Here is a 21,279-nt window from a genome sequence, read left to right as displayed (position 1 = left end):
TATTCAAACATTCATCATATGAATGTCCAAAGACGGAGAAGTCGTCCATGAACACTTCGACATTATTTCCAATCATGTCAGAGAATATAGCCATCATACATCTCTGAAAAGTGGCCGGTGCGCCACATAACCCAAACGAAACTCTGTGAAAAGCAAACGTGCCAAATGGACAAGTGAAGGTAGTCTTTTCCTGATCCTCTGGTGTAATACAAATCTGATTATACCCTGAATAGCCATCCAGAAGACAAAAATACTCATGACCAGCCAACCTGTCAAGCATCTGATCAATAAACGGAAGAGGGAAGTGATCCTTCCTTGTGACTTTGTTCAATTTTCTATAATCCATGCATACTCTCCATCCTGTAACTGTTCGAGTGGGGATGAGCTCATTCTTTTCATTTGCTACCACAGTGATACCTCCTTTCTTAGGTACACATTGTAAGGGGCTCACCCACGAACTGTCAGAAATAGGATAAATGATGCCTGCATCCAGCCATTTCAGAATTTCTTTTTTCACCACCTCCTTCATGATGGGATTCAGTCTGCGCTGTTGTTCAACAGTCGGCTTACTACCTTCCTCTAGCAGAATTTTATGCATACAATATGAAGGACTTATCCCCTTGATGTCTGCTATGGTCCATCCAATAGCCGATTTGAATTCTCTCAAAATCCTTAAGAGCTTGTCTTCCTCACTACCTGAAAGGTCAGATGAAATAATAACAGGTAAAGTAGATGCATCACCTAAAAAAGCATACCTCAAGTGTTCAGGTAATGGCTTGAGCTCCAAGGTAGGTGATTCCTCTATTGATGGTTTGAGCTTTCCTTCAGCATTCTTGAGGTCAGAAGTACCAAGAGATTCAAACGGCATGTCCAGCTTTCGCTTCCAGGGAGAAGCATTCAGATATTGTAATTGCTCGTTGCCATCTTCATCATCGTTGTCAAAATCGCCCACTAAGGCCTTTTCCAATGCATCAGACATTAGCATGCGATCGAGTTTCGAAGTAACTGCAGAATCAATCACATCCACTTTTAAGCATTCCTCATCTTCTGTAGGGAATTTCATTGCCTTGAAGACGTTGAAGGTCACATCCTGATCTTGTACCCGCATAATAAGTTCACTTTTTGCACATCTATCAAGGTACGGCCAGTAGCCAAGAAAGGTCTTCCCAAGATTATGGGAATCTTCTTATCTTCCTCAAAATCCAGAATAACAAAATCTGCAGGAAAGAAGAGCTTATCCACCTTGACTAGCACATCCTCCACTATGCCCCTTGGGTAAGTAATGGAACGATCAGCCAATTGTAGAGACATGTATGTGGGTTTTGGATCAGGCAAATCCAGCTTTTTAAAGATCGACAACGGCATCAGATTAATGCTTGCTCCCAAATCACAAAGGCACTTGTCAAAAGTCAACTTGCCAATGGTGCAAGGAATGGTGAAGCTACCTGGATCTTTCAGTTTTGGCGGTAACTTTTGCTGCAGAACAGCGCTGCATTCTTCCGTGAGAGCAACGGTCTCAAGGTCATCCAGTTTCACCTTCCTTGAAAGAATACTCTTCATAAACTTCGCATAACTAGGCATTTGCTCCAGAGCCTCAGCGAAAGGTATATTGATGTGAAGTTTCTTGAACACCTCCAGAAACTTACCGAACTGACTATCCAGCTTTTGTTGCTGCAATCTCTTAGGAAAAGGTGGTGGAGGATAGAGCTGTTTCTCCCCTGTATTACCCTCAGGCAGAGTGTGTTCAACAGTAGTCTTCCTTGGTTCCGCCGCTTTCTCCTTTTGCTTAGCTTCTTCATCTCTAATTTCAGCTTCTCCTTCTTCAGCATCAGCAACTTTTCCAGACCTTAAGGTAATAGCCTTGACTTGCTCTTTAGCTTCCTTCCTGCCTGGTACTTCCGTGTCACTGGGAAGAGTGCCAGGTTGACGATTGAGCACTGCATTGGCTAATTGACCGATTTGATTTTCTAAGGTCTTGATAGAAACCGCCTGACTCTTGCATAACAGCTTAAGTTCCTCAAAATCAGCACTAGTAGGTGCAGCTGCACTTCCCTGTTGAGGATATGATTGCCTTTGAGCATACTGCTGTGGTTGCTGGAATCCAGGTGGGTTAAACTGTTTACTCACTCCTTGCTAATATGGTGGCTGAATAGCATTCTGATTATTCCCCCGGCTGAAATTTGGATGATTTCTGTTATTAGGATGATAGGTCGCTGGCATAGGCTGTTGTTGTCGCTGATAATTATTCACATACTGAACAGATTCGTTGACAAGAGAACACTGATCCGTAGCATGAGAACCTGCACAAAGCTCACAAACCATAGCTATTTGATTAACTCCATATGTAGCCAAAGAATCAACCTTCATTGACAGTGCTTGAAGCTGTGCTGCAATAGCGGTGGCTGCATCAACTTCCAGAATACCTGCTACCTTACCAGGCATCATCCTCTGAGTTGGGTTTTGATGCTCATTTGCAGCCATAGTCTCGATAAGATTATAAGCCTCAGTATAGCTTTTAGCCCATAAAGCGCCTCCAGCTGCTGCATCGAGCATGGGCCGAGATTGGGCCCCCAAACCATTATAGAAACCCGTGATCACCATCCAATCAGGCATTCCATGATGTGGACACTTTCTCAACATTTCCTTGTAGCGTTCCCAAGCTTCGCACATAGATTCTGTAGGTTGCTGCGCAAACTGTGTAAGAGCACACCTCATAGCAGCAGTCTTTGCCATTGGATAAAACTTCACCAGAAACTTTTGCGCAAGATCTTGCCACGTAGTGATGGACCCAGCTGGTTCAGAATGTAACCAGTCCTTAGCTTTGTCCCTTAGTGAGAATGGGAAAAGCCTCAGCTTGATAGCCTCATCAGTCACGCCATTATACTTAAAAGTGCTGCAGATCTCGACAAAATTCCTTATATGCATGTTGGGGTCTTCAGTCGCCGCTCCTCCAAAAGAAACAGAATTCTGCACCATCTGAATAGTGCCCGGCTTGATTTCAAAGGTGTTGGCTTGATTTCAAAGGTGTTAGCTTGAATGGCCGGATGAAGAATGCTTGACTGAATGTCATCAATTTTTGGCCGAGAAAAGTCCATGAGAGCTGGATCAGCTTGAACAATACGATCACCCATGTTTACTGGTTCTTTCTGCTCAGTTCCTGAATCCGAATCTTCAAAATCTAACTTCTCCGGAATATCAAGAACTTCGTCTGTCTCCTCAGCTGTATCTAAAGTCCTCTTGCGAGTACGAGAACGAGTTTGCATAAACGCTCGCTAAAGTACCTGAAACACAACCGAAAACAATAAGTAACTACTACGTCCTAATCACTGAGTCCTAATGACCAATGATGGTAAGTACATAAACTAAACAAATACGCCGAGTCCCCGGCAGCGACGCCAAAAACTTGTTAGGGCGAAAACACACGCTAATATTCACGCAAGTATACGCGTTCGCAAGTAATATAGAATACTTTCTAGTTCGTTCCCACAGAGACTCAGACTAATTTATTGTCTAATTAAACTCACTCACCAATGTATGATTACTTCTCAATGTTAAGACACTAACACTTAGACTACAACTAACTACTTAATTAATCACTTAATTAACACTTCAATTTATCAATAATAAAACACTCATGAGATCACAACTTCATTACTACTTCCTTCAATAGTCATTGTTAATTCCTTTAGCATGTGACAGTGGTGATATTAATCGAATAACACAAAACTGATAAAAGCCAACTTTCATTGTACTAATACCATTCTACCAAATATCCACAATTAAGATAGAAGTTGAATAGTCATCAATTATGTTGAGTTCCTATATGTCTACAGAAATTGACAACACAACGATTTAAGCACAAGTTATTCCTTTTGATTACATAAGGCAAATAAAACTGTTAGAGTTACCCACTAATCATGCACAACTTACATGAACCTATGCTAGCATGGCAAGTTCTAAATCTCAAGATCCACCGTCGCTTCACAAGAGATTAACACCCTATCTTATATGTTCGCGACGCACATAAGACGAATACGCACAACCAATACTAGATATCATACAATCATCACACACTAAAGTATTAAACAATTAACTAAAGAATTCCGTAGCAAATCCGTTGCAACCCCATGATCACGATTAGCCCATAATAGCACTTATCATCATCATGGGTTCATATAAAATCATGATAAACAAACACAAGAAAATAATAACTAAACTAATTATATTAAATCAGAGTACGTCACAAGAGTAAATAGGTTCAAAGTAAGAAAACTAGCATCCAACGTTACAACGAAACAAGAATCACAAGAAAATATGCTTCCTCTTCGTTGCTGTGTACTAAAACGGTCTTCTTCCTTATCTCCTTCGCTCCTTGCGTAATACCACGATCCTCTCTCTTAAAAACGTCTCCAAATCTACTTATATAATAGTCCCATATGTTAGGTCACACTTTCACTGTAGAGGGGGTGAATACAGTGTTTATTACAATCAAATCAAACTTCAAGAACTTATGTAACAGAAAACAAACTTTATTTAAACAATAAACTCTGTTACAATCTGGAACTGTTATCTCTCAGTGATGAACAAAATATCACGAGAGCTGCTAGGGTTATATTAAATAATATTCTCGATAATGATAACACTTATAGTGTAAACCCTATGTCTGTGTTTATATACTACACAGTTACAAGATAATCGCTAATTGATATGGAATATAATTCTGCTTCCTAAAATATATCAATCAGATATCTTCTATTCCAAGTATTCCATTCTTCACGGAATTCCTTCTTCATGCATATCTCTTCTTATTTTTATCTTGATCTTCTTAACTTTAATCAGCTACTGTCCTTATCTGATCGTCCTTCAGCACTTAAGTTCTGATATCTATCTCCTGATAACATAAGTACTGATATCCCTTAAGTTCTGACTTCCAGTATAAGTACTGATCAGTTAAGTACTGATTTGTTCTGTTCAAATAAGATCTGAAATCAATTCATAAAACATATTAGCCATGACATTATCAAATATATCTAACAATCTCCCCCAACTTGTAAATTAACAAAATATACAAGTTTAACAGATATTTGATGATGTCAAAAACATTAAGTACAAATGCATGAGAAATAGACAAGATAACTACAACTTACAGTCCTTAAAGTTTTTACCAATTCAACTTCTGATAACAACTTCAATCTGTATAAATATCAGAATTTAAGCAGTTGTAGATCTTCGACTTGGCTTCATCATTTTCTGATCTCTCTGATGTCAGGAGTTGTTCTGAGATAATTCTTCAACAAACATTTCTCAGCATATCTGAGTTCATCAATCATTCTCCGTTTGACATCTTTAAGCTCTGCAGTATCTTCACCAGTTTGAAATATTGCAGCTCTGAGATCATTAATCTTTGCTTTTCTCAACTCCCGATCTAGTCTTATGACATAAGCTTTATTAGACTCTAGATTGAATTCAAGCCCCTTAATACCAAGATATGTTCTGATCTGTGCAGTATTAGGCTTCATATCAACAATATCACCATTGTGATTTCTGTACTTTGGAACATATCTGCTGTCAGACTTAACAGAATAAAGTCTTTTCTGTCTCTGAATCTGTTCCTTTAAGTAGTTTGCAGCAGTCTCTGTTATTCTGTCATCCACTCGAAGTAAGAATAATACATGCTCCAATTCTTCAAAATACTTCAATGGAATGGCATTTTGTCTTATATGATAAACCCTACCATCTGTCATGAAATACAACATGATGTATTCTTTCAAGAAGGTATGGTAAACCATCTGTACAGATTCTAGTTGATTTAATCTCTCAGGAGTTGCTCCAATACCTGGTTCACTCAAGGAAGTTGGATCATCGGTAGTGTTGTGTACTCTTCTTTCATCAGCACTTCCCAATCCAGTTTTATCTCTAGCTTCCTTTCCAGTAACTACTCTTGCTTCAAAACCACTTGAAGTAGTCTTCAAAGATTGAGTCTGTTTTGCTTTAGTGAATCCTGGTAGGAGTGTTTTAGATTTATTTTCTGATATCAAGTTAACTTGAGCACTGTCAGAGGTTACTTGCTTCTTCTGAATATCAGAACTTACAATTTCTTGACTCTGAACAACTTGAGCCATGTCAGAGGTTGTTTTAAGAACTTTTCTTGAAGTCAGAGCAAGATTATCTTTTCCATCAGTAATTTCTTCTTCCTCAGGAGGTACATAAGGCTTGATAGGTTCACCAACCTTTTCTTTACCCTTGGATCTTGGATCTATCTGTGGTTGTGATCTAGCCAAAGTTTCTTCAGTATGTATCCTTTCTTTGATCACAATGCCTTTAGGTTTTGGAAGTAACTTTTTACCAGAAGCTTCAGATTTAGATGTGACTTTCTCTGATTTAAGTCTGGCTTCTTCTTCCTTTAAACTTTCCAAGTCCATCCCTGGATTTTCTTGAAGAAATAACTGTCTTGACATTTCCTCATCAAGATCTAGAAGTTCATCAGAACTTATCCTTTTACCAGCAGCAGAACTTATTCTTTTCCCAGTATCAGAACTTGTTCTGTGACTAGCTTGTCTTGATGTAAACCTTCTACCTTGACTATGACCACCACCCATTCCAGAGTTTCCTTGGTCATCTTTTCCATCATCCTTTCCTTGCAGTGACTCGTTGGTTTTGCATTTGGACTTAATTACCTTCTCCCCCTTTTTGGCATCAGCAGGTAATAAAAGAGAGATAAGTAGTTCCACTGAGGTCTGGATTTCAGTAAGTTGCGATTGCTGAGAAGCTTGATTTGTCAGAATTTGATCAATTTGAGCTTGTTGCTCCTCTTGAGTTTTCTCAATATAAGCAACCCTGTCAATGGTAGGTTGGAAGAACTTTTTCTTATCAAGTTTCCAAACTTGTTCCTGTTTAATAAAGTTCTCCTGAATCTTGTGTAGCTCTGCATGAGTGTTGGAATGAAGACCTTGTAGATGTTTAGTACTCAATGCAGTGACTCTAAGCTGGATTTTAAAATCATCAGAATGTAACATTTCATCAGCTTTAGTCAAGTGCTCAGCAAGATGTAAAGCATTTGGAACACATGAAACTGAGTTCCATTCCTTAGTCCACTCCTGACCTGCAGGAGTTTCACTCCAAGGTACTGGTGCATCCCTGATAACAAACTCCTTTAGCAGTTCAGACTTAGGAAGAGTCAGTGGAGGAGTATATCCTGAAGGACCTGCTTCATCAGCATCTACAGTTGTAGCAGCTTCACCAGTATCTCCAACATTTGCAGCATCAGAACTTAAAGAATCAGTATCTTCTGATAAGACAACTGTATGAGTAGCAATGGAGGCTTCAACATCCTCTAATTGCTGATCTGATACTAAGTTCTGATCAACAGCCATATCCTGATGCTCACCTAAAATCTGATCATCATCTTGATGCAGAGAAGGTGTTAGTGATAACTCAGGAGTTTGAACAGCATCAGTAACAGGTGTTGTGGAAGGATTATTTGTTGTTGGAGCTTCTAAGAAAAGTATTTCAGGCACAACCAAGTTCTGAATATCAATTTCAGCACTTGTGCCTGGATCAACAAGAGATATAGAAGGTGAATTAGCCTTGTCAGATACAGGTTCCTGAGATGGAGTTGATGGAGAAGAAGTGACTGGAGCAAATTCCTTGTCTTGTGAGATCAGAGATTCCTGATCCCCTTCCTTAGCTGCTTCCTCCTCATCATCTGAAACTGGCCTCTGTGCCCTCTGTTTCTTGTACTTCCTTGTTGATTTGGATTCCTTGGGAGTTGCAGGAACCGTCATACGTCTAAGCCTCTTGAGAAGCCTAGAACCCCCAATTGCAGAATCCTTCTGAGAAGTTGCCTTCTCAGCTTCATCTATCATAGGTTCTGAAGAGGGAATCTGATCCTCAGAATCTGATTCATCTCTCAAAGTAATCCTCCTCTTCTTCTGAGATGTTTGAGGAACAGTCTTTGTTCTCTTTGGCTTAGAGGATGTAGGCTTCACAGTAGGTGCTGAAGAAGAAGGTTGAGCAGTCTGTGAAGTGGAGAGATAGGATTTGAGATAAGTTCTGAGGGTAGGTTGAGTGGAATGAGAGGTAGGGACTGAGGTTGATGGATTTTGGTTATGGTGAGTTGGTTGAACATTTGAGTAAACAGATTTGTAAGTAGCAGGATCAGCATTTACCAGAATCTGTTTCACAGACTGAGGAATCTGTAATTGTCTCACCATTGATTTCTTTGTGTCAGCATTTATCAGGTCGTTAAAGTACCTTTTTGCAACCTTAAAAGGTGGGGTTTGAGTGCTGACTAACTGGGGTTCAGCAGTACAATACGTATAAATAAGTTGACAGAATCTAGCAAAATAAACAACATCTCGATCCTCTGTCATCCTATCCCCAATAAAACCAATTATTCCAGTTGCAAAATCAAAATGAGTTTGATGGATAATAGCATACCCTATGTGCTGACTCAGAATTGGGATGGCATCAAAATTTGAACACTTGTTGCCAAAAGCCTTGGTGATGCAATCGAAGAAGAAACTCCATTCTCTTCTGATATTAGCCCGTTTCAACTGTCCAAGTTTCGTCAGACTCTTTTCATATCCCAAATCAGTCATTAACCCCCGAAGTTCTGATTCCTCTGGTATAGAGAAGGTACAATCTTCTGGAAGATGTAATGCTCTTCGTACTGTACCAGGAGTGACTACATAGGATGAGTCACCCACTTGGAAGATAATACTGGGAGTTCCTCGTTTACCACCATCATCATAAACTCCAGTCCTCCAGAACCGCAGAACTTGTTGACTTGAAAATAATTCAGGCTGAGTTAAGGCGTACCCAACCTCACTATGTGCAAGAAGATCTTGCACAAAATGCAATTCAGATGGAGCTTCAGCATGATCAAGAATTGCAGCATAGTTGTTTGGAACAAACTTTGCTCCATCAATGATTAAATCCTTTGGTGCCATGTGAAAAAATATTGAAATTCAAGTATGCCTGTTAGGTGTGTGAGATAATGTCGTTGGACACCTGTCAGACATGCAGTAATAACGGATAGTTACTGGGCTCGAGAAAACAGGAATGATTACTTATCCAGTTGCCTTGATTCAAGGAAAAACCATTTCAGTTATCAAGAGACACTGGTTTAATTCAAAATTGAAACCGTTAGCACTGATTGAATTGTTTTTCACTGCAACATTAATATTCTGAAAATGAATCATGTTAAAAATGACCGAGATAATTTCGATGAATAAGTGCTGACAAAGAATCAGAACTTAAATAAAGACAAAATGTAAATGGTCATCAGAATATCAAGCAGGATTTAACAACACAGATAAAATAACTTAGAGACAAAATCTTGAAGTAAAAACAGTTTTTATTAATATATCAAGTCAATACATATATGAAATAGAAATTACATCAATACAAGATTTTCCCTAAGCTTCTAATCCTAACGTCAACAGCTTTAGTCTTAGCTAAGAAGCCTGACAAAGCTGAGGATGAGGAAGAACAGGAAGAAGACGAGATTAAGTCATCCTCCTCTTCCTATCTTCGACAAACAAGATAGCGAGTCGAATGATTCGCTCTTGCTGACGGATAGCTTCCCGCCTTTCCTCCTCCAGGCGCTCCAGATGGCGATGGTAATCCATCTCGAAGAATAGAAGGTGAGCCAGCACCTCCTGTGGGACAGAGTCCCAGATCTCCTCAGGAATGGCTGTTATATGCCACTCCTGCTGCCACTCGGCACAACTGAGCTCCATTGTGAAGGTTTGTGTGTTCAAAAACATGTTGTATCGAACCATTGTGTTTTTGACAGAAGAAGGAGGATAAGTGTGTGAGAAGAATGTGATGGAAAGACTGATGTGAAGTGGTTGCATATATAGGCAAGAGAATGCCAAGAGACACAAAGATATTGAATGCAGACAGGTAGAATTAATTCTACCTCGTCTCCCTAGACCTTGAAAAAGAATAACAGTCATTGGAAAAGGAATGTGCACATGTAACAAGAGTGAACTGTTCAAGGACGAGTGCCATTATGTTTTAACCATAGACTATTAATCTTCCACTTCAACATTTCGAAATTAATCTGAGACTGTTACCAAATTTTATTCACAGATAAGTCAAGTAAAGGGTTAGACTGAAAAATCAGAACTTAGACCTATACCAGAACTTAACAGTCATCAGAACATAATGTCTTAACTCGAACAAGGAATATCTATCTTAGTAAATACTCATACAAGTTCTTAGTTATGAACGTCAGAACTTAATCATCAGAACGTGTAACTAGAACTTGTCCTCAGAATTTGTGCAAAAGTGACACAATGACTGTTGATCTAAAATAACATAGACCACCACAGAAATTTCATCATTCATATGGAGTGATGTGTGTGTGCATTAAGCTAAATAACAGACAAAGAGTAAAGTCTGATCTACTTCAGTACATCTTAGAAATAAGTCATAATTAAAATTTTGCTAAAGAGCTGCCATTATCCTGAAACCTACTGATAAATGAGTTCATGCATGAGTTCACCTCTACTGTTTTTGTGCTAATTTTATGCATCTTTTGAAATTCTATTTTACAGAGGCTTCTCAGTGTAAGTGAGTCACGACTGTTTATCAGAATTTATGCTATTATCAGAGTATTTCTCCAGTAATCATAGAGTGTGAAAAGTCACCAAGAAAATATTTTGCTTTTCTAATGCATATTTACTTAATACCAGCAATGCACTTGGGTCGTCCCTTTCACATTTTTACTCTAGATCTCAAAGGAGTACCTGATATTATTCTTTGATTATTGTTCTTCTTCTTTTGATAAGTGAGGTTTATCAGCACTTAGTACATTCAGCAGTTTTACTAGAATCAGAACTTAAACAGATGAGTAGCATTATTCTAATTTGTGACTTAGTAATAAGATATACAAAGTAAACTTAACTAAGCTCAGTTATCAGAATTTGCTTGTGTCATAAGATTTCCACAGAAATAATTACTTCTTTCATGGGATCATTTGTTTATTGAAGACTAGTAGGTCAGTATCTAGCACAGTTATCCTCATAGGATTGAATAGTTACTGAAACAGACATATCACTTATCAGAGTTTAGAAACATATATCAGACAACAGTCAGTACTTAAAGACATTTATCAATTAATGCACAGAATATACAAAGAGATTAATTCTGTAAATACTGATCATAAAGTCTGATAACATAGAACAAGTTTAAGCAGATTTAGAGAAAGAACCTGAAATCATTCCAAGTTCATTTACCAATTTTGAAAAGGTAGCTTCACACAGTGGTTTTGTGAAGATATCTGCTACTTGTTGATCTGTGGGAACAAAATGCAATTCCACTGTACCTTCATCCATATATTCCCTGATGAAATGGTACCTGATGCTGATGTGCTTTGTCATAGAGTGTTGAACTGGATTACCTGTCATAGCAATAGCACTTTGATTATCACAGTAAATAGGGATTTTGAAATACGTTAACCCATAATCTAGTAACTGATTCTTCATCCAGAGAATCTGTGCACAGCAGCTTCCTGCAGCAATATACTCTGCTTCTGCAGTTGATGTGGAAATTGACTTTTGTTTCTTGCTATACCAAGAAACCAACCTGCCTCCAAGAAATTGGCAGCTACCACTTGTGCTTTTCCTGTCAATTTTGCAACCTGCAAAATCTGCATCTGAGTAACCTATTAATTTAAAATCTGATTCTCTAGGATACCATAATCCTAGATCAGCTGTTCCTTTAAGATACTTAAAGATTCTTTTTACAGCTGTTAAGTGAGGTTCTCTTGGATCTGCTTGAAATCTTGCACAAAGACAGGTAGCAAACATGATATCTGGTCTACTAGCAGTTAGATAGAGAAGTGAGCCAATCATACCTCTGTAATCAGTAATATCTACTGAATTACCAGTATCCTTATCCAGTTTTGTTGCAGTGGCCATGGGAGTGGATGCACTTGAACAGTCTTGCATTCCAAATTTTTTCAGCAAGTTTCTGGTGTACTTAGATTGACAAATAAAAGTTCCTTCTTCACTCTGCTTGACTTGAAGGCCCAGAAAATAACTAAGTTCTCCCATCATACTCATCTGATATCTTGACTGCATTAGGTTGGCAAACTTTTTGCAAAGTTTGTCATTTGGAGACCCAAAAATAATATCATCAACATAAATCTGGATCAAAAGTAAGTCCTTGCCATGGTTGAGATAGAACAATGTTTTGTCAATAGTTCCTCTGTTGAATCCACTTTCCAGAAGAAACTGAGCTAAAGTCTCATACCATGCTCTAGGAGCTTGCTTAAGTCCATAAAGTGCTTTATCAAGCCTGTAGACATAATCTGGATGTTTGGAATCTACAAAGCCTGGAGGTTGTTCAACATATACTTCCTCTTCCAATTCTCCATTGAGAAAAGCACTTTTCACATCCATTTGAAAGACAGTAAACTTTTTGTGAGCAGCATAAGCCATGAATATCCTTATGGCTTCTAACCTAGCAACTGGAGCAAATGTTTCATCATAGTCAATTCCCTCCTGTTGAGAATATCCTTTTGCAACCAGCCTTGCCTTGTTCCTTACAATTATGCCATCACTGTCAGTTTTGTTTCTGAATACCCACTTTGTACCAACAACCGATCTATTCTTGGGTCTTGGCACTAAGGTCCAGACTTTGTTTCTTTCAAATTCATTCAACTCTTCCTGCATTGCTTGCACCCAATCAGCATCTTGAAGAGCTTCTTCCACTTTCTTTGGCTCAGACTGAGAGAGAAAAGAATTGTAAAGACATTCATTCAAAGTACCTGTTCTAGTTCTGACACCTGCCTCAGGATTTCCAATTATTAAATCAAGTGTATGTGATTTTGTCCACTTCCTTGCAGATGGAAGATTTTCTCTAGAACTGGATGCTCCCCCATGATTCATGCTGTCTTCGGTTTCATTTTCTGATGCTCCCCCTGAAACTATGCTCTCTGAGTTGGATCCTTCAGTATTTAGATTTTCAGTACTGTCAGTACTTGGCTTATCAGAACTTGACGAATCAGAATTTGAAGAGCCAGATGTATGTTCTGATGCTTCTTGAGATGTGATAATATCTTGAGTATGCTCCCCCTGCATTGGTGCATCTTCCTTTGACGTAGTCACCACAGTTTCAATAACATCAGAGTTTAATCCATCAGAATTTACAGTATCAGGACTTAGACTGTCAGGACTTGAGGTATCAGAATATGAATCTTCATTTTCAAATCTCAGCTTATCATGATCAATGCAATCTTCAAGTCCAGTGATCTTCTTGTCATCAAAAGAGACATTGATAGATTCCATGACCACTTTTGTTCTCAAATTATAGACTCTGAAGGCTTTTGTAGAAAGTGGATATCCTACAAAGATTCCCTCATCAGCTTTTAGATCAAACTTGGATAGCTGTTCAGGATGAGTCTTGAGAACAAAACACTTACATCCAAATACATGAAAGTATTTGAGATTTGGCTTCTTGTTCTTCACCATCTCATATGGTGTTTTTCCATGCTTGTTAATGAGTGTTGCATTTTGAGTAAAACAAGCAGTCTGCACAGCTTCAGCCCAGAAATAGGTTGGAAGCTTTGCTTCTTCAAGCATTGTTCGTGCAGCTTCAATTAGAGTTCTATTCTTCCTTTCAACAACTCCATTTTGCTGTGGAGTTCCAGGAGCAGAAAATTCCTGCTTTATTCCATGATTTTTGCAGAACTCTTCCATTATCAAATTCTTGAATTCAGTGCCATTATCACTCCTCAAAATTTTCACAGAATCTTTGATCAATTTATCCAGATGTTTGACATGATCAATCAGGATAGATGCAGTTTCATTTTTTGTGTGCAAGAAATACACCCATGTGTATCTGGTGAACTCATCTACTATGACCAACGCATATTTCTTCTTTGCAATAGACATGACATTCACTGGACCAAATAGATCAACATGAAGTAGATAATAAGGCTCAAGAATTGATGATTCAGTCTTGCTCTTGAACGAAGATTTTCTTTGTTTAGCCTTCTGACATGAGTCACAAAGACCATCAGGAACAAACACTGATTTTGGCAGTCCTCTCACAAGATCTTTCTTGATCAGTTCATTTATCTTGTTGAAGTTTAAATGAGAGAGTTTCTTGTGCCAATTCCAGCTTTCTTCAGTTGAGGCTCTACTCACTAAACAGATTGCAGAACCATCAGAACTTGTTGAAAGCTTAGCTTCATAAATGTTACCACGCCTGAATCCCTTCAGAACAATTTTTCCTTTAGATTTACTAACTATTTCACAATGTTCTGCAAAGAAATCAACATGATAACCTCTGTCACAGATTTGACTTATACTCAGTAAGTTGTGTTTAAGTCCTGAGACCAGAGCTACATCTTTAATAATGACATTCCCAAGATTGATATTGCCATATCCCAAAGTTTTTCCAATGTTGCCATCTCCATAAGAAACACTTGGGCCAGCTTTCTCCACAAAGTCTGATAGCAGGGCCTTATTTCCAGTCATATGTCCTGAACATCCACTGTCCAGAACTAAAATATTTTTCCTGTTGCCCTGCAATCAAAAAGACCACTAATTATTAGTTTTAAGGACCCAGACTTGCTTGGATCCTTTGGCCTTTTTAGGTTTGTTAACATTTGCAGCGGATTTAACATCAGATTTTATGTTAACAGTTTTCTTATCAGAACTTATACTAGAAGGAACAACAGAAACTTTCTTTAAAGAAGGTTTTATTTGATAATAATCATAGTACAAACTATGATATTCCTTACAAGTATAAATGGAATGCCATAAACTACCACAATGAAAACAAGGATTTTGTGGTTTGTATCTAACAGACTGACTCTTAACTCCTGACTTTGTAGATAAGGAGTTAATATTCTTATTCTTCCTGCAAAAAGAAGCCAGATGGTTAGAACTTCCACAGTTATGACATGCTTTCCTAGGAGCATTAGGAACAGATTTATAGTTATTGCTTTTATTCACACCTTCCTTTCCATTCCTGTTTTTCCTAGGTGATTTTACCTTGTTTGCATTCTTAACATCTTTCAGCTTATGCTTAAGCTGCTTCTTTGTCATTAAGCCTATGTTAACTTCAGCTGTCTTTTCCTGTTTTAGTTTGTCAGAAGCTAATTCCTTTTTAACTTCTGATTTCTCATTTTCGGATTTTTCAGTTACAAACTTAACAGGTTTTAACTTCGGCTTTTGCTTATCAACAGGCTTAATTTCTACAGTTCCTTTTTTATTTTCTCCATAGCCTAAGCCCTCTTTCCAGTTTCCACTGCTTAGCAAATTTTGAGTTGTTTTGCCAGAGTTAGTCCAAGTTCTGATAATCTCTCTCTCCTTTTCTAACTCAGTTTTTAGAGATTCATTCATTTTTAGCACTTCATCCCTAACATAAAAAGCATCATCTCTATCCTGCTGAGTTTGATGAAACATGACTAACTCTTTTTCTAAGAAATCATTTCTTTTCCTAAAAGCAAGATTTTCAGAAGTTAATCTTTCACATGTTAAAGTTTGATCTCTATAACTAACAAACATGGTTTTAAGATATCTTCTCAACTCATTAATATCATCAGTATGAAAAGCATAAGTAGTCTGAGGTACCTTTGTTTCAGCAGCTTCAGAACTGCTCTCAGAACTTGATTTATCAGCATTTGCCATCAATGCATAGTTCTCCTCACTTTCAGAGTCTGAGGTGTCTGTCCAGCTTTTCTGCTTTGTGACAAGAGCTTTGCCTTTGTCATTCTTGGTCTTCTTGCAATCAGGAGATATGTGGCCTTTCTCACCACAATTATAACATTTAACATTAGCGTAATCTCCTCTGTCAGACTTTCCTCCTCTTCCTTCAGATCTTCTGAAATTCTTCTTATCAGAACTTATGCCTTTCCTGGAAAACTTCTTTCCCTTCCTGAACTTCCTGTATGCAATCTTTGTGATTCCTTTCACCATAAGAGCACACAGCTTCATCATCTCCTCATCAGCATCAGTTTCAGGCAAGCTTTCAGAATCTGAGTCATCATCACTCTCAGAACTTGATGACTCAGTATCAGATTTTATGATAAGAGCTTTACCCTTATCTTTCTTTGAGGAAGGTGGTTTGGGGGATTCCTCTTCAACCTTGAGAGCAACTGTCCTTGACTTTCCTCCTTTCCTCTTGCTTCTTTGTTCCATCTCAAGTTCATGAGTCTTGAGCATTCCATAGATTTCATCAAGAGTTGTTTCATCAAGATTGTAGTTGTCTCTTATTGTTGTTGCCTTCAAATCCCAACATTCAGGAAGAGCTAACAGGAATTTGAGGTTTGTATCTTCAAGATCATACTCCTTATTTACTAATGACAAGTCATTCAAGAGTTTGACAAATCTATCATATACATCAGTCAATGACTCATTAGTCCTAGAGTCAAAGTGTTCATACTCTTGAGTGAGTATTGTCTTCCTGTTCTTCTTAACTGTTTCAGTTCCTTGACACCTTGTCTCCAGTGCATCCCATATCTCCTTAGCAGTCTTGCAGTTGATTACCCTGTTTGACATTACATTATCAATGGCACTATGCAATAAGTGACGTACCTTGGCATCCTTAGCAATAGATGCTATATCTTCAGCAGTGTAATCATTCTTTTCCTTTGGTACGGTCATTGCTGCTTCACCTGCAACTACAACAGCGAGCTTGGTAGGTTTGTGAGGCCCTTCCTTGATTCTATCAAGGTATTCTGGATCTGTTGCTTCCAGAAACATGGTCATCCTTACCTTCCATATGGGATATTCAGATGGTCTCAATATGGGAACTCTGATAGTCTCATATCGACTCTGAGTTGATGTCTTTGATGATTCCTCAGTTTTGGTAGGCTTAGTTGGAGTTTCTGTGTCAGACATGATTGTGTTTGGATCTTTAACTGTATGTGTGTTAACAGAAAGCTCTGATACCACTTGTTAGGTCACACTTTCACTGTAGAGGGGGTGAATACAGTGTTTATTACAATCAAATCAAACTTCAAGAACTTATGTAACGGAAAACAAACTTTATTTAAACAATAAACTCTGTTACAATCTGGAACTGTTATCTCTCAGTGATGAACAAAATATCACGAGAGCTGCTAGGGTTATATTAAATAATATTCTCGATAATGATAACACTTATAGTGTAAACCCTATGTCTGTGTTTATATACTACACAGTTACAAGATAATCGCTAATTGATATGGAATATAATTCTGCTTCCTAAAATATATCAATCAGATATCTTCTATTCCAAGTATTCCATTCTTCACGGAATTCCTTCTTCATGCATATCTCTTCTTATGTTTATCTTGATCTTCTTAACTTTAATCAGCTACTGTCCTTATCTGATCGTCCTTCAGCACTTAAGTTCTGATATCTATCTCCTGATAACATAAGTACTGATATCCCTTAAGTTATGACTTCCAGTATAAGTACTGATCAGTTAAGTACTGATTTGTTCTGTTCAAATAAGATCTGAAATCAATTCATAAAACATATTAGCCATGACATTATCAAATATATCTAACACCATAAAACTCAGATTACATAGAAGTGGAAGCCAAACAGAAATAGAAGTCCTAAAACAAATTATCTTTTTTTCCCGACCCTGCGCGGCCGCTCAGCATAGCTGAGCGGGCGCTCAGCTTTCTGCGCGGCCGCTCAGCATTGCTGAGCGGGCGCTCAGGACCCTTCTGGAAAATTCCTGAGTTTGCTCCGTTCCTTCGCCGTAATCTGCCCATATCTTCCCTCTCTCAATGATGAACACATGCCAAGGCTTATTCTTGATGATTACTCCTCCGAAATGCAACTAATACCCTGAAATGCATAAACACTAGAAAAACGCATCAAATACACAAAATACTTGATTTCAATGCACCAATTTAAGCCATTTTAAGATGTTCTAAGTGGTATAAAATGCCACTTATCAGATCAAGACACTTATAAGCAGACTGGGAAGTTGAATACCCAACAAATATACAAGGAGATGACCGTGGCTGAAGTTTAGATGTAGTGTACGGACGCAACCAAGGATAACAAAGGCAGCCAAACGGTTTAAGTTTGACATAGGGCCTGTTTGGCTGATCACTTATAAGTCAGCTTATGACTTATAAGTTCAGAATAGCTTATCGTGATTGTTTGTCGACCCAACTTATAAGTTGAATTTACAACTTATAAGCTGATAAGTGGAATGTTAGTAACGACGTACTTTTTCTTAACTTATTTTGATTTTTTACCTTTTTATTATGTAATTTTAAAATATATGTTTTTAAATATTTTTCTAATTTAAAATTCAGGAATTAAGATAAAAATATTTAAAATTTGTTTATTTTAATTCATTTAAGAATTTTTTTTGACTTATAAGTAAATTTATCCAAACACTTATATAACTTATAAGTATTTATCCACTTATCACTTATAAGTCACTTATTCATTTTAAGTCATAATTTACTTATTTTAAGATTTCCCAAACGGCCACATAATTAGGAGACTTGCGAAACAACAATTCAAATGGACTGTGAAAGTTAATAATTGGCGTTGGAAGGAGATTTATTAGGTATACAGCAGTCTGAAATGAATAAGACCAGTACTGAGATGGAAGAGAGGCATAATGAAATAAAGAAAGGCCAGTTTCAACAATGTGGCGGTGACGTCGTTCAGCAGTCCCATTGTGTTCTGGTGTATGTGGAGGTGAAGTAAAGTGAGAGATGCCACATGATCTAAATGTGTGAATAAGTGCCTGATATTCCCCACCATTATCTGAAAAAATTGATCTTATTGATGCTTTAAAATAATTTTCGACAAGCCTTTTAAATTGAAGGAAAATTATTGAAGTGTCTGATTTCTTTTTCATGGGATAAAGCCAAACATATTTGGTAAAGTGATCAACAAATATAATATAGTATACATAACCATCAATAGATCTTTGAGTAGGTCCCCACACGTCAGTATATATTAGTTCAAAAGGTGCTGCACTAGACAAAGAATTTTCAGAGAATGACAATTTGTGACTTTTATTGATTGAACATGAAGTACAATGAAAATCAGCATTACATATAGAATGAGAAGCTAAAGAAGAATTCTTGATGAGAGAATGAAAAACTTTATAAGTAGGATGACCAAGCTTATGATACTAATCAGATGCAGAGAGTTTGTTGGTGACATTTATTTGAGGTCGACAAGGCAAGGCTAAGCAATAAATATCATTATTGTTCTCTCCCCGAAGTAGAGACGCCCCCGTGCGAAGATCCTTCACAATAAAATAAGAAGCAAAGAATTCAACAGAAACTTGGTTAGTTTTACATAACTTGGCTATGGAAATCAAATTATTATTTAACTTGGGGACACATAAAACATCATTTAAAGCAAGTGGTTGTTGTGGTGTGGGAAGTGTAGTGCAGCCAGTATGAGAGATTGAAAGACTTTTACCATCACCCAAAAAAATCTCATCTGGACCTCCATAGGTGGACAAGGATTGTAGTGATGATGGATTGTTTGTGACATGATGAGAGGATCCACTGTCAAACAACCAAGGTTGGTTATTGTTGCGCATAGACATCGTAACATTAGTGACAGGACTGGAAAGGGGAACAGATGTTGGAGAGCCAAATCCAGATATATTATTATCTCTCAGAAATTTAGCAAGTTTCCTGCAATCACGAGTGTCATGGCCTGCAATTTCACAAAAATGACAAAATAAGTGTGCTCTCTGAGATCTGTTAGTATATTGATTCTGCCAAGAAGGACGAGAATTGTGAAAACCACTTCCCTCATGATTTTTGCGTGAAAATGGACCATACCCAGTGTCACGATTTGAATTTCCAGTATGTGACTTTGAAAGGTGTGAGGCCTTGGAGTTAAATTTTTGAGTTGCATTGGCAGTAGCAATTGTAGAATGTTAAGTGGAGTCATTTTCTTGTAACATTCTCTCAAAATCAGTTAATTTATCAAGAAGTTCCGAGAATGAAATTGACGACTCACGGACCTTAATAGCAGCAACAATAGGATTGAAATCATCTCCAAGTTGAGTAATGATATGAACAATAAGATCATCTTCAAGGATTGGGCTTTGTGCTAAAACTAGTTCATCTGCAATGGAACGCATATCATGAAGATATTCAGTAACTGACCTTGTTCCTTTGGAATTTTTGATTAATTTGGCTTTCAGAGAAATAACTCTGGAGCGAGAGGAATTGGCATAGCTTGAAAGTAGACGTCGCCAAGCTTCACAAGATGTCGCAGCAGACGAAATATGTGGCTGAATGGTTTCTAAACAGCTGCCAAGAATGGCACTGAGGAGTATTTCGTCCTGGCGGTACCAAACAGTGTATGCCGGGTTAAGCTCCTTGCATTCAGAGTCAAGAAATATTGTCGGTGGCTTAAAAGTTTCATCAATGTAGTCTACAAGATCAAGACCAATAATTGTGGACTAAATCTGCCTCCTCCAAACGGGAAAATTGGAATTCGTGAGTTTGATGGGAAAATGAGTAGGTGCGTTTAGGTGCACGATTTGAGTATCAACCGTAATTGTCATGTTGAAAGTGGAGGAGAAGAAACATAGGATCTAATATTCGTTAGAGCGTGAGAGGCTCTGATACCATATAAGAGATTATAAGTTGCAGAGAAGTTAGTTGTTTATTGATAGAATAGAACCCGTATATATACAACAGTTCTATAGAGATAAGTGAGAATTGTTACAACGATATTATCTAACTTTATCAGATTTATAAGATATATACTACGTATTTGAATGTACAACTACCTTATCTAATTGTTAGGACTTGATAGTAATTCATCGAATTATTCATGCTGATCCGTAAATGGGAAAGAAAGTGATAAATAACATGAGAAATAAATGAATTCGGATGTCATTTTTACTTTGTTTTATGAATAATGAATTTCTGTATATTTTGTCAAAAAATTACCTTAACATCCACAGTAACGTATTTTTGTTTGGTATATGATTTCAACGTGTAAAAGTTACAATTCAAATTATAGATTATAGTCTTTTATGTAGTTTTAAGTTATATTCTATCACTTTATTCTATCCAAAAAACAATGTCCACTTCAATTTTTCTATACGTATTTCATAACGCAAAACTCAAAAAAATCTCTTAACATAGAGGAATTCTTCTTGTAGATACGACCATTTGAAGGGGAAGAGAGAATTCAAATCGAATTTACAAACTTAATAAGTTAAATGTGTTATTTGAAGGGGAAGGGAGAATTTAAATCGAATTTACAACTTATAAACTGATAAGTTAAATATTAGTAATAACGTACTTTTTTC

The 21,279-nt window shown here is 37.5% G+C and overlaps 1 long non-coding RNA gene and 2 other non-coding genes across 3 annotated transcripts; 1 reads left to right on the top strand and 2 right to left on the bottom strand.

Moving 5' to 3' along the window:
* The first annotated feature begins 2,611 nt into the window (after window positions 1-2,611).
* Window positions 2,612-2,718, top strand: LOC141662920 (small nucleolar RNA R71). Its single transcript, XR_012551021.1, has one exon. It is a non-coding gene; the product is annotated as a small nucleolar RNA R71 (small nucleolar RNA).
* A 16,258-nt stretch (window positions 2,719-18,976) lies between these two features.
* LOC141724746 (uncharacterized) lies at window positions 18,977-20,707 on the bottom strand. Its single transcript, XR_012576887.1, has 2 exons — window positions 19,419-20,707; window positions 18,977-19,239 (listed from the first exon to the last, which is right to left on the bottom strand). It is a non-coding gene; the product is annotated as an uncharacterized LOC141724746 (long non-coding RNA).
* LOC141663013 (small nucleolar RNA Z247) lies at window positions 19,917-20,052 on the bottom strand. Its single transcript, XR_012551107.1, has one exon. It is a non-coding gene; the product is annotated as a small nucleolar RNA Z247 (small nucleolar RNA).
* Window positions 20,708-21,279: the final 572 nt, after the last annotated feature.

The sequence above is a fragment of the Apium graveolens genome, chromosome 5 (genome assembly GCF_009905375.1).
Source record: "Apium graveolens cultivar Ventura chromosome 5, ASM990537v1, whole genome shotgun sequence".
Taxonomy (NCBI): Eukaryota; Viridiplantae; Streptophyta; class Magnoliopsida; order Apiales; family Apiaceae; genus Apium; species Apium graveolens.
The sequence above is the reverse complement of the archived record's forward strand: the minus strand, read 5'-3'. Positions and strand labels throughout refer to the sequence as shown.